Source organism: Eumetopias jubatus, unplaced genomic scaffold (assembly GCF_037043125.1).
Source record: "Eumetopias jubatus isolate StellerSeaLion01/CBP00866 unplaced genomic scaffold, mEumJub1_p1.0 scaffold_12, whole genome shotgun sequence".
Classification (NCBI taxonomy): domain Eukaryota; kingdom Metazoa; phylum Chordata; class Mammalia; order Carnivora; family Otariidae; genus Eumetopias; species Eumetopias jubatus.
In genome coordinates this window covers 46,630,811-46,642,779 of record NW_028274818.1, presented here as the reverse complement: position 1 = coordinate 46,642,779, position 11,969 = coordinate 46,630,811, and positions in this window count along the sequence as shown.

The following is an 11,969-nucleotide window of genomic DNA, read 5'->3' as shown; positions in this document are numbered from 1 at the left end:
ACTGTGGATAATGGATCAGGCTAGACCTCTCACGCTCTAGAGGGGGACTGGCAGTAAAAGGCCCAGTTAGGAAATTGTACATGAAGGCCTACCCCAGGGCAATGATGGGACTGGAATGGAAGGTGCACATCTGAGGAATATGAGGAAGACAGTGTAACCAACATGTGCCAATGAGATGGAAGGATAGAGAAGGCTCCAGAATCGCTTGGGTAAATGGGTGGATGGTGATGACATTCACCCAAAATAGGGAGAAAAGGAGATACAGATGATGAGCTTGGGTGTTGACCTATTCGAGGTACCTAGGAGACATCCAAGGGGTGTCAGCCCCAGTAACAAGAACATAAGAGAGTGCGTTATTCCCGTGTGTTATAAAACCACAGCCACACTTGGCATATTTCAATTCTAGTTGCCTTCTCCCATATGCACCTCATACCAAAAATATGTGCTTTTCTGAGGGGGTCTAGAGACAGGCCATGACAAAAAGATCAGGTGTTAGGCACCCAGAATTTTCCATGTGAACATAATTGGAACTTCATTATGAAAATATGGAAAAACTGATAGCCCAAACCTAGAGTATTTTAATGAAACTAGATGAGGTGAAATTTGACTCTCTAATCAAAATTCCATATGATAGTTCTAGGGGAACTGAGACCTCAAAAATTGCAAAAAGTAGGCTTAAGATGAAAACACAAAAGTATTCTTGCCCTCAGAGATAGTCAATTTATAGACCTAGGGTTGCAAAGATAAAATACAGGATGTTAAGTGAATTTCAGATATTAAAAAAATATATGAATGTCTTTAGTATGTCCCAAATATTGCACAGGACATACTTAACATTAAAAAATTACATGTGGTTGATCTGAAATTTAAATTTAATGGTGTGTTCTCTATTTTTATTTGCTAAATTTGGCAACCCTATAATAGGCATTCATTTTATTATGAAAATACAAAATCTAGGGGCACCTGGGTGGCTCAGATGGTTAAGCGTCTGCCTTCGGCTTGGGTCATGATCCCGGGGTCCTGGGATCGAACCCCACGTCCGGCTCCTGGCTTGGCGGGGAGCCTGCTTCTCCCTCTGCTTCTCCCCCTACTCGTGCTCTCTCTCTGTATCTGTGTCTCGAATGAATAAATAAAATCTTAAAAAAAAAAACAAGAAGAAAATCTAGTAGCTGTATTAGCTTCCTATTGGTGCTGTAACAAATTGCCATAATTTGTAGTGCTTACAACAACACAAATTTATTATCTTACAGTTCTGGAAGTCAGATTTATGAAATGGGTTTCACTGGTCTAAAATCAAGGTGTCTTCAGGCTTACAGTGGTTCTGGAGGCTAAGGGAGAATTCATTCCCTTGTCTTTTCAAGCTTCTAGAAGCTTCCTACCTTCTTTGGCTTTCAGGCCCTTCCTCCATCTTCAAAATCATCAATGTCTCATGTTCCCATCTCTATTTCTGACTTTTCTGCCTTTCTTTTATAAAGACTCTGTGTTTACAGTAAACCCACTTGGATAATCCAGGATCATCTCCCCATTTTGTGATCCTTAAATTAATTGCATCTGCAAAGTTCCTTTTGCCATATAAGTCAATATTTTCACAAATTCCAGGGATTAGGACATGGGCGTCGTTAGGGCTATTATTCTGCCTAAAACAGCAGCTTTCCAAAAATATTAGACTCATGGATGTCAATTCTACAATGGGATAACTTTTTATATCCTGTGTGATATGCCATCTCCAGTTTTCTGAGATTTTTCATTGGTTTTGTCTGCCAGCTCTAGGATAGGAGTCTATAAAGTAGCAAGCACAGCGGTAACATACTTCAATTCCTCCTGGGCTGAGTGTGAGCAAATCCAACTCTGCTAGGGTAGAGGATGGTCTTGAGTTATAATGGAGGGGATGAGATGAGGGGTGGGGTTGACGGAGAACACATTATTTTAAAGATGCCCTGGAGCTCCCTTTTGGATGTTGCCAAAGCTATGACATTAGAAGGCAGAGGGTTGTTACTGGAAGGAATTTTGATGACTAATTCTCTTGGTTTTGCTTAACCTTTTCTTTAAAGAAGTATCAAAGAAGAATGTGGATAAAGTAACTAAAAGGCTGGTGACTTAGTCCATGTGGACTGCTATAACAAAATACCAGACTGGTGGGCTTATAAACAACAGACATTTAGTTCTCACTGTTCAGGAGGCTAGAAGTCCAAGGTCAGGGTGCCACCTTGACTGAGTGAGGGTCCTTTTCTAGGTGTCAGACTTCTCACTGTGTCCTCACATGGTGGGAGGGGCTAGGGCTCGGTGGTGGTGGGAGGGAGGTCCCTTTTATAAGGCACTAATCCCATTCATGAGGGCTCCAATCTTACAACCTACTCACCTCCCATGGGCCCCATCTCCTAATACCATCACACTGGGGACCAAGATTTCAACAGAAGAATTTGGGTGGGGTGGGGTGGGACACTGATATCCAAACCATCGCAGCTGTGGCAGAAGGATGCCAAAGTAACGGAGGAATCTGATCACTTTAACCAACTGGACAGTTTCCCCAGCTAGCTGAAAATATGTCCAACATCATCTGGTGTCAGATAGATAGAAAAAGAAAAAAAATAGTTATTTGCTCTTGCTTTATCGTTGATTATGACCACATACTGGTTCTATTAAATCCCTGTGATATGATAGGTATTACGCCAGATAAATTTCACCTACATTATTTTCTAGTTGTCATAACTGTCTTTCAAGGTAGATAGTACATTCACCAGTTAAGCAGATGCTGAGGAGCAGAGAGATTAGCCTGCTTGTCCAGGGTGCTAACAAGCTTAATGTCAGAGTCAGATTTAGCCGCTGGTATGTTCATACCCCAAGCCACTTTTATCCACTGTGTCATGTTTCTGGGATGTTGTCACACATTGTTTAAGAGCTGTTAAAAGGAGCAAAGAAGGGGGCGCCTTGGTGGCTCAGTTGATTAAGCGTCTGCCTCTGGCTCAGGTCATGATCCCAGAGTCTTGGGTTGAGCCCTGTGTTGGGCTCCCTGCTTCAGCGGGGAGTCTGCTTGTCCCTCTCCCTCTGCCCTCCCACCACCCCCAACTCATTCTCTCTCTTTCTTGCTCTCTCCAATTAAAAAAAAAAAAAAGGAACAAAGAAACACCAATTAGGGGTGTTGTAACTGGGAGAAAGTCCCCTTGGTCACTTACCAATTTCTTTAAGCTACATGAAAACAGCCACATAGCATTTACTTAACAAGAATAATTATGTCCCTTTCTAGAAGGGTAAGCACCTTGTTTTCCGTTTTCTTCGTAGCCCATCCTCTCTTTTCCCCATGTAGCTTGATATCTGTTTCACAAGAAGATTATACTGAAGAAATACATTGTAAATGTTAAGGCATATTTCGGTTTTCTCTGGAAGAGACATGAATTCCTGGATCTCCTTCATGTTTCTCTTTTGTTCTTTGTACAGTGAAGCTCCAGGGGAGCTTTCTTTTTTTTCCACTAGGATTTCACTGTCCTGAGGCACTCAGGGTTTGGAAATCCCGAATGCCAGTGAGCCATGAAAGGCGTTGGCCCATGGTCAGACCCAACCCAATGACATCAACTGAGACAATCTCTCTCTGCTGCAAATATGTTTTTCTGAACACACCCAAATCCCAAAGATTTTCATCTTCTCTGAGCTCCCTAACATCTGCTTTGTCAAAAAAACAAGCTATTACAGAGAAACGAACCCAGTCTAAACGATTCCCAGAGACTCCTCTTGGGGACAGTGTTCTTCCTTCTAACAGAATATCAAGAGGCGATGGGTCTCAAGATCATTCTTGGACATTCTATTTGTTAAAGATTTTCAAAGTCATTGGTTTCTCTTGAAGAATCCAGAGAAGGAGAACCAGGTACCATGCTCTCCTAGTTTGGCACATGAAGGATCTTTTAGACGCAAATGACCCAGAAATAACATGAAGTGTTTCAGAAGAAACTCAGTGCCTAGGTGGCTCAGTCGGTTAAGCGTCTGCCTTCAGCTCAGGCCGTGATCCTGGGGTCCTGAGATTGAGCCCTGAGTCGGGCTCCCTGCTCATTGGGGAGTCTGCTTCTCCCTCTCCCCATCCTCGCCTGCCCTTCCCCCCGGCTTGTGCTCTCTCTTGCTATCCCCCTCTCTCAAATAAATAAAAATAAAGTCTTAAGAAAAAAAGAAACAAACTCAGTGATTTCCATTCTTGACTTTCAGTTTTCTTTTCTAAGTAGCTGCATCATCTGCAGGCAGCGAGGGATCGCAGGTTGAACCTCGGCACCCTAGGCACGCAAAATATATAGCAGTAGCTACTCATTTGTTTTCCTTTTTCCTCCTCAGCACCTAGAACGTAGTTGGCCTTTTATTTATTTATTTATTTATTTTTGAAAGATTATTTATTTATTTATTTGAGAGAGAGAGAATGAGAGACAGAGAGCACAAGAGGGAAGAGGGTCAGAGGGAGAAGCAGACTCCCCGCTGAGCAGGGAGCCCGATGCGGACTCGATCCCGGGACTCCAGGATCATGACCTGAGCCGAAGGCAGTAGCTTAACCAACTGAGCCACCCAGGCGCCCCATGTAGTTGGCCTTTTAATCAATTTTGGACGTAAGGAAGGAAAGAAGGGAAGAAGGAAGACGATGCCTAGAGTGACTGAAGCTTCTTTCTCTTCCTCAAAGAGCCTTCTTCCTCCCAAGCAATCACTGAACTCTTCACTTTCTCTGCCTTGCTTTGCCCATGCTGATCCTGTTTGCTGTCCACCAGATTTTTTCCCTCTTGATCACGAGGAATTCACAAACGTTCCTTGAACTCCTATGCCCCAACCGCTCAGCCAGGTATTGCAGAGAATATAAAAATAAATAGGAATGAAATCCCTCTCTTCAAATCACTTACTGCTTACTGCTCAAGAGAAGGTACAAGACATAGAACTGTAATATAAGGGAGGGAAAAAACCATGTAATATAAGAATCTGCTCAAGTACGGGAGAGAGAGAGGGAAGGGCTTTATACAGGCCGCAGTGTTTGTGCTGATCTTAAGTGGCAGTAAAAAAATATTTTATTTATTCATTTGAGAGAGAGCACAGAGAGGCAGAGGGAGAAGCAGGCTTCCCGCTGAGCAGGGAGCCCGATGCGAGACTCAATCCCAGGACCATGGGATCACAACCTGAGCTAAGGCAGATGCTTAACTGACTGAGCCACCCAGATGCCCCATTAAGTGGCACTTGAATTTGTAGAAAAGAAGCCTAATGATATCCAGGAAAGGAATCAGTAAAAGCAGATGCATGCTGAATGAAGAGGCTAACACAATCACAGTGACATACCAACTACTAGCAATCTAGCACTCACTATGCATCAGACAGAGCGATTCTAAGTGCATTACATGGATGATTTCATTTCATTATGAAAACGAACTGTGGTGATAAATGTTTATAGGCTCAAAATATCTTTGTTTCCATCTTGATTGAAATTTTTTTTAATTTTTATTGTTATGTTAATCACCATATATTACATCATTAGTTTTTGGTGCAGTGTTCCATGATTCATTGTTTGTTCATAACACCCAGTGCTCCATGCAGAACGTGCCCTCCTCAATACCCATCACCAGGCTAACCCATCCCCCTACCCCCCTCCCCTCTAGAACCCTCAGTTTGTTTTTCAGAGTCCATCATCTCTCATGGTTCGTCTCCCCCTCTGACATACTCCCCTTTTCTTCCTCTCCTGTTATCTTCTTCTTTTTCTTTTTTCTTAAAATATGTTGCGTTATTTGTTTCAGAAGTACAGATCTGTGATTCAACAGTCTTGCACAATTCACAGTGCTCACCGTAGCACATACCCTCCCCAATGTCTATCACCCAGCCACCCCATCCCTCCCACCACCAACCACTCCAGTAACACTCAGTTTGTTTCCTGAGATTAAGAATTCCTCATATCAGTGAGGTCATGTGATACATGTCTTTCTCTGATTGACCCATTTCACGCAGCACAACACCCTCCAGTCCCATCCATGTCGTTGCAAATGGCAAGATCTCATTCCTTTTGATGGCTGCATAATATTCCATTGTGTATATATACCACTTCTTCTTTATCCATTCATCTGTTGATGGGCATCTTGGCTCTTTCCACAGTTTGGCTATTGTGGACATCGCCGCCATAAACATTGGGGTACATGTACCCCTTCGGGTCCCTACATTTGTATCTTTGTGGTAAATACCCAGTAGTGCAACTGCTGGATCGAACGGTAGCTCTAATTTCAACTGTTTGAGGAACCTCCATACTGTTTTCCAGAGTGGCCGCACCAGCCTGCACTCCCACCAACAGTGCAGGAGGGTTCCCCCTTCTCCACATCCCCGCCAACATCTGTCGTTCCCTGACTTGTTAATTTTAGCCATTCTGACGGGTGTGAAGTGGCATCTCATTGAGGTTTTGATTTGGATTTCCCTGATGCCGAGCGATGTTGAGCACTTTTTCATGTGCCTGTTGGCCATTTGGATGTCTTCTTTGGAGAAATGTCTGCTCATGTCCTCTGCCCATTTCTTGATTGGACTATTTGTTCTTTGGGTGTTGAGTTTGATAAGTTCTTTATAGATTTTGGATACTAGCCCTTTATCTGATATGTCATTTGCAAATATTTTCTCCCATTCTGTCGGTTGTCTTTTGGTTTTGTGGACTGTTTCTTTTGCTGTGCAAAAGCTTTTTATCTTGATGAAATCCCAATAGTTCATTTTTGCCCTGGCTTCCCGTGCCTTTGGCGATGTTTCTAGGAAGAAGTTGCTGCGGCTAAGGTCGAAAAGGTTGCTACCTGTGTTTTCCTTTAGGATTTGGATGGACTCCTGTCTCACGTTTAGGTCTTTCAACCATTTGGAGTCTATTTTTGTGTGTGGTGTAAGGAAATGGTCCAGTTTCATTCTTCTGCATGTGGCTGTCCAATTTTCCCAACACCATTTGTTGAAGAGACTGTCTTTTTGCCATTGGACATTCTTTCCTGCTTTGTCAAAAATAAGTTGACCATAGAGTTGAGGGTCCATTTCTGGGCTCTCGATTCTGTTCCATTGATCTATGTGTCTGTTTTTGTGCCAGTACCATACTGTCTTGATGATGACAGCTTTGTAACAGAGCTGGAAGTCCGGAATTGTGATGCCGCCAGCTTTGCTTTTCTTTTTCAGTATTCCTCTGGCTATTCTGGGTCTCTTCTGGTTCCATACAAATTTTAGGATTATTTGTTCCATTTCTTTGAAAAAAGTGGATGGTATTTTGATGGGGATTGCATTGAATGTGTAGATTGCTCTAGGTAGCATTGACATCTTCACAATGTTGGTTCTCCCAATCCATGAGCATGGAACGTTTTTCCATTTCTTTGTGTCTTCTTCAATTTCTTTCCTGAGTATTTTATAGTTTTCTGAGTACAGATCTTTGCCTCTTTGGTTAGATTTATTCCTAGGTATCTAATGGTTTTGGGTGCAATTGTAAATGGGATAGACTCCTTGATTTGTCTCTCTTCTGTCTTGTTGTTGGTGTATAGGAATGCCACTGATTTCTGTGCATTGATTTTATATCCTGCTACTTTACTGAATTCCTGTATGAGTTCTAGCAGTTTTGGGGTGGAGTCTTTTGGGTTTTCCACATACAGTATCATATCATCTGCAAAGAGTGAGAGTTTGATTTCCTCTTTGCCGATTTGGATGCCTTTGATTTCTTTTTGTTGTCTGATTGCTGTGGCTAGGACTTCTAATACTATGTTGAATAGCAGTGGTGAGAGTGGACATCCCTGCCGTGTTCCTGACCTTAGGGGAAAAGCTCTCAGCCTTTCCCCATTGAGAATGATATTCGCTGTAGGTTTTTCATAGATGGCTTTTATGATATTGAGGTATGTACCCTCTATCCCTATACTCTGAAGAGTTTTGATCAAGAAAGGATGTTGTATTTTGTCAAATGCTTTTTCTGCATCTATTGAGAGGATCATATGATTCTTGCTCTTTCTTTTGTTAATGTATTGTATCACGTTGATTGATTTGCGGATGTTGAACCAGCCTTGCAGCCCAGGAATAAATCCCACTTGGTCATGGTGAATAATCCTTTTAATGTACTGTTGGATCCTATTGGCTAGTATTTTGGTGAGAATTTTTGCATCCATGTTCATCAAGGATATTGGTCTGTAATTCTCTTTTTTGATGGGGTCTTTGTCTGGTTTTGGGATCAAGGTAATGCTGGCCTCATAAAATGAGTTTGGAAGTTTCCCTTCCGTTTCTATTTTTTGGAACAGTTTCAGGAGAATAGGTATTAATTCTTCTTGAAATGTCTGATAGAATTCCCCTGGGAAGCCATCTGGCCCTGGGCTTTTGTTTCTTGGGAGATTTTTGATGACTGTTTCAATTTCCTTAGTGGTTATAGGTCTGTTCAGGTTTTCTATTTCTTCCTGGTTCAATTTTGGTAGTTGATACATCTCTAGGAATGCATCCATTTCTTCCAGGTTATCTAATTTGCTGGCATAGAGTTGCTCATAATATGTTCTTATAATTGTTTGTATTTCTTTGGTGTTGGTTGTGATCTCTCCTCTTTCATTCATGATTTTGTTGATTTGGGTCATTTCTCTTTTCTTTTTGATCAGTCTGGCCAGGGGTTTATCAATCTTGTTAATTCTTTCAAAGAACCAGCTCCTAGTTTCGTTGATCTGTTCTACTGTTCTTTTGGTTTCTAGTTCATTGATTTCTGCTCTGATCTTTATGATTTCTCTTCTCCTGCTGGGTTTAGGCTTTATTTGCTGTTCTTTCTCCAGCTCCTTTAGGTGTAGGGTTAGGTTGTGTATTTGAGACCTTTCTTGTTTCTTGAGAAAGGCTTGTATTGCTATATACTTTCCTCTCAGGACTGCCTTTGCTGTATCCCAAAGATTTTGAACAGTTGTGTTTTCATTTTCATTGGTTTCCATGAATTTTTTTAATTCTTCTTTAATTTCTTGGTTGACCCATTCATTCTTTAGTAGGGTGCTCTTTAGCCTCCATGTATTTGAGTTCTTTCCGACTTTCCTCTTGTGGTTGAGTTCTAGTTTCAAAGCATTGTGGTCTGAAAATATGCAGGGAATGATCCCAATCTTTTGGTACTGATTGAGACCTGATTTGTGACCTAGGATGTGATCAATTCTGGAGAATGTTCCATGGGCACTAGAGAAGAATGTGTATTCCGTTGCTTTGGGATGGAATGTTCTGAATATGTCTGTGAAGTCCATTTGGTCCAGTGTGTCATTTAAAGTCTTTATTTCCTTGTTGATCTTTTGCTTAGATGATCTGTCCATTTCAGTCAGGGGGGGTGTTAAAGTCCCCCACTATTATTGTATTGTTGTCAATGTGTTTCTTTGCTTTTGTTATTAATTGCCTTATATAATTGGCTGCTCCCATGTTCGGGGCATAGATATTTACAATTGTTAGATCTTCTTGTTGGATAGACCCTTTAAGTAGGATATAGTGTCATTCCTCATCTCTTATTACAGTCTTTGTTTTAAAATCTAGTTTGTCTGATATAAGGATTGCCACCCCAGCTTTCTTTTGGTGTCCATTAGCATGGTAAATGGTTTTCCACCCCCTCACTTTCAATCTGGGGGTGTCTTTGGGTCTAAAATGAGTCTCTTGCAGACAGCATATCGATGGGTCTTGTTTTTTAATCCAATCTGATAGCCTGTGTCTTTTGATTCGGGCATTTAGCCCATTTACATTCAGGGTAACTATTGAAAGGTATGAATTTAGTGCCATTGTATTACCTGTAAGGTGACTGTTAACTGTCTGTTGTCTGTGTTCGTTTCTGCTCTTTGCTGCTTTTAGGTTCTCTGTTTGCTTAGAGGACCCCTCTCAATATTTCTTGGAGGGCTGGTTTCGTGTTTGCAAATTCCTTTAGTTTTTGTTTGTTCTGGAAGCTTTTTATCTCTCCTTCTATTTTCAGTGATAGCCTAGCTGGATATAGTATTCTTGGCTGCATATTTTTCTCGTTTAGTGCTCTGAAGATATCTTGCCAGTCCTTTCTGGCCTGCCAGGTCTCTGTGGATAGGTCTGTTGCCATTCTAATGTTTCTACCATTGTAGGTTACATATCTCTTCTCCCGAGCTGCTTTCAGGATTTTCTCTTTGTCTCTGAGACTCGTAAGTTTTACTATTAGATGTCGGGGTGTTGACCTATTATTATTGATTTTGAGGGGGGTTCTCTGTGCCTCCTGGATTTTAATGCCTGTTTCCTTCCTCACATTAGGGAAGTTCTTTGCTATAATTTGCTCCAATATACCTTCTGCCCCTCTCTCTCTCTCTCTTCTTCTTCTGGGATCCCAATTATTCTAATGTTGTTTCGTCTTATCGTATCACTTATCTCTCGAATTCTGCCCTCGTGATCCTGTAGTTGTTTATCTCTCTTTTTCTCAGCCTCTTTATTTTCCATCATTTGGTCTTCTATATCGCTGATTCTCTCTTCTGCCTCATTTATCCTAGCATTTAGTGCCCCCATTTTTGATTGCACCTCATCAATAGCCTTTTTGATTTCAATTTGGTTAGATTTTAGTTCTTTTATTTGTCCAGAAAGGGTTTCTCTAATAACTTCCACGCTTTTTTCAAGCCCAGCTAGTATCTTTAAAGTCATGATTCTGAACTCCCGGTCCAACATCGTACTAATGTCCATATTGAGTAGGTCCCTGGCTGACGGTACTACCTCTTGTTCTTTTTGCTGAGGTGATTTCTTTCGTCTTGTCATTTTGTCCGGAGGAGAATAGATGAATGAGAGAACAAAATGCTAACAGGTTTATAACGTCCCCAGCAAATATACTGTATACAAATCAGAAAAGACCTGAAACCAGGGGGAAAGAAAGGGAAAGAAAGAAAAAAGAAAGAGAAAAAGAAAAAAAAAGAAAAAAAGATAAAAACAAAAACAAAACAATACAAAAAAAGCAGAATATGATCAGATATGATCAGGCTAGTGCATAGATCAGTGCCACACACTAGTTTTTGGGCGTATTTTGGTCTGTTAGAAAAAAGTGCCTCCTAAAATTTTAAAGGAAGAAAGACATATATGTACAAAATAAGGTTTGATACAATGAAGGGATGGAAGATGACTGTAAAGATGAAAATTATAAAAGATTTTATAAAAGGACTTGGTAAGATAAGTTGTTTGAAAAAAGAAAGAAGATTTAAGAAAAAAAAGGAAAAAAAAAGGAAAAAGGGAGAGAATGTGATCAGGCAGGAGACTAGAACAAAGCCATACACTAGTGATTTAGGGTATATTTTGATCTGTTAGAAGAAACTGTACCTCAAAATTTTAAAGAGAGAACAACTTATATATATATGCCAAAAATAAGGGTAACTACTATGAAGGGATAAAATATGACTCTAAAAATGAAAAATAGAAAATGTTTTTTTTTTTTTTTTAAAGGGATTGATAAGATGTTGGTTGAAAAAGGGAAAAAGAAAAATAAAAAAAACAGTCAACAAAAATTAACTTTGATGAAATAATGAATCATGGTAAAAAAAAAAAAAAAGCCATGAATCTATGTGCAGTATTCCCCTAGCGCTGGAGCTCTCCCATTCTCCTTGATCGATCAACTTGGTCTTGGCTTGCTGGCTGTTCGTGCTGATCTTCTGGGGGAGGGGCCTGTTGCTGTGGTTTCCAAATGTCTTTGCAGGAGGCGGAATTGCCCCGCCCTTGTCTGTCCGGGCTAAGGAAGCTGCTCCGGTTTGCTCTCAGGAGCTTTTGTTCCTTGCAAGCTCTCAGTGCAGCTTTGGAGGACCAGGGCAGAAATGGTGGCCTCCCAATCTCCACTCGGAGGAGCTGAGAACTCGGGGCCCCGCTCCTCAGTGCGCCCCCAGAGAAAAGCAGTCACTTCCATGTCCCCGGTCTCCGGCCGCACTCCGTGCTCACTCGGCCTGTGACCGAGCGTTGCTATCTCTGGCACCCGACCCCGCACAGAGTCTCCAAACCCAGCAGATCCCTGCAGTGCACTCCCGCACCGCTCCTCCCCGGGAAGGAAGGGGAGT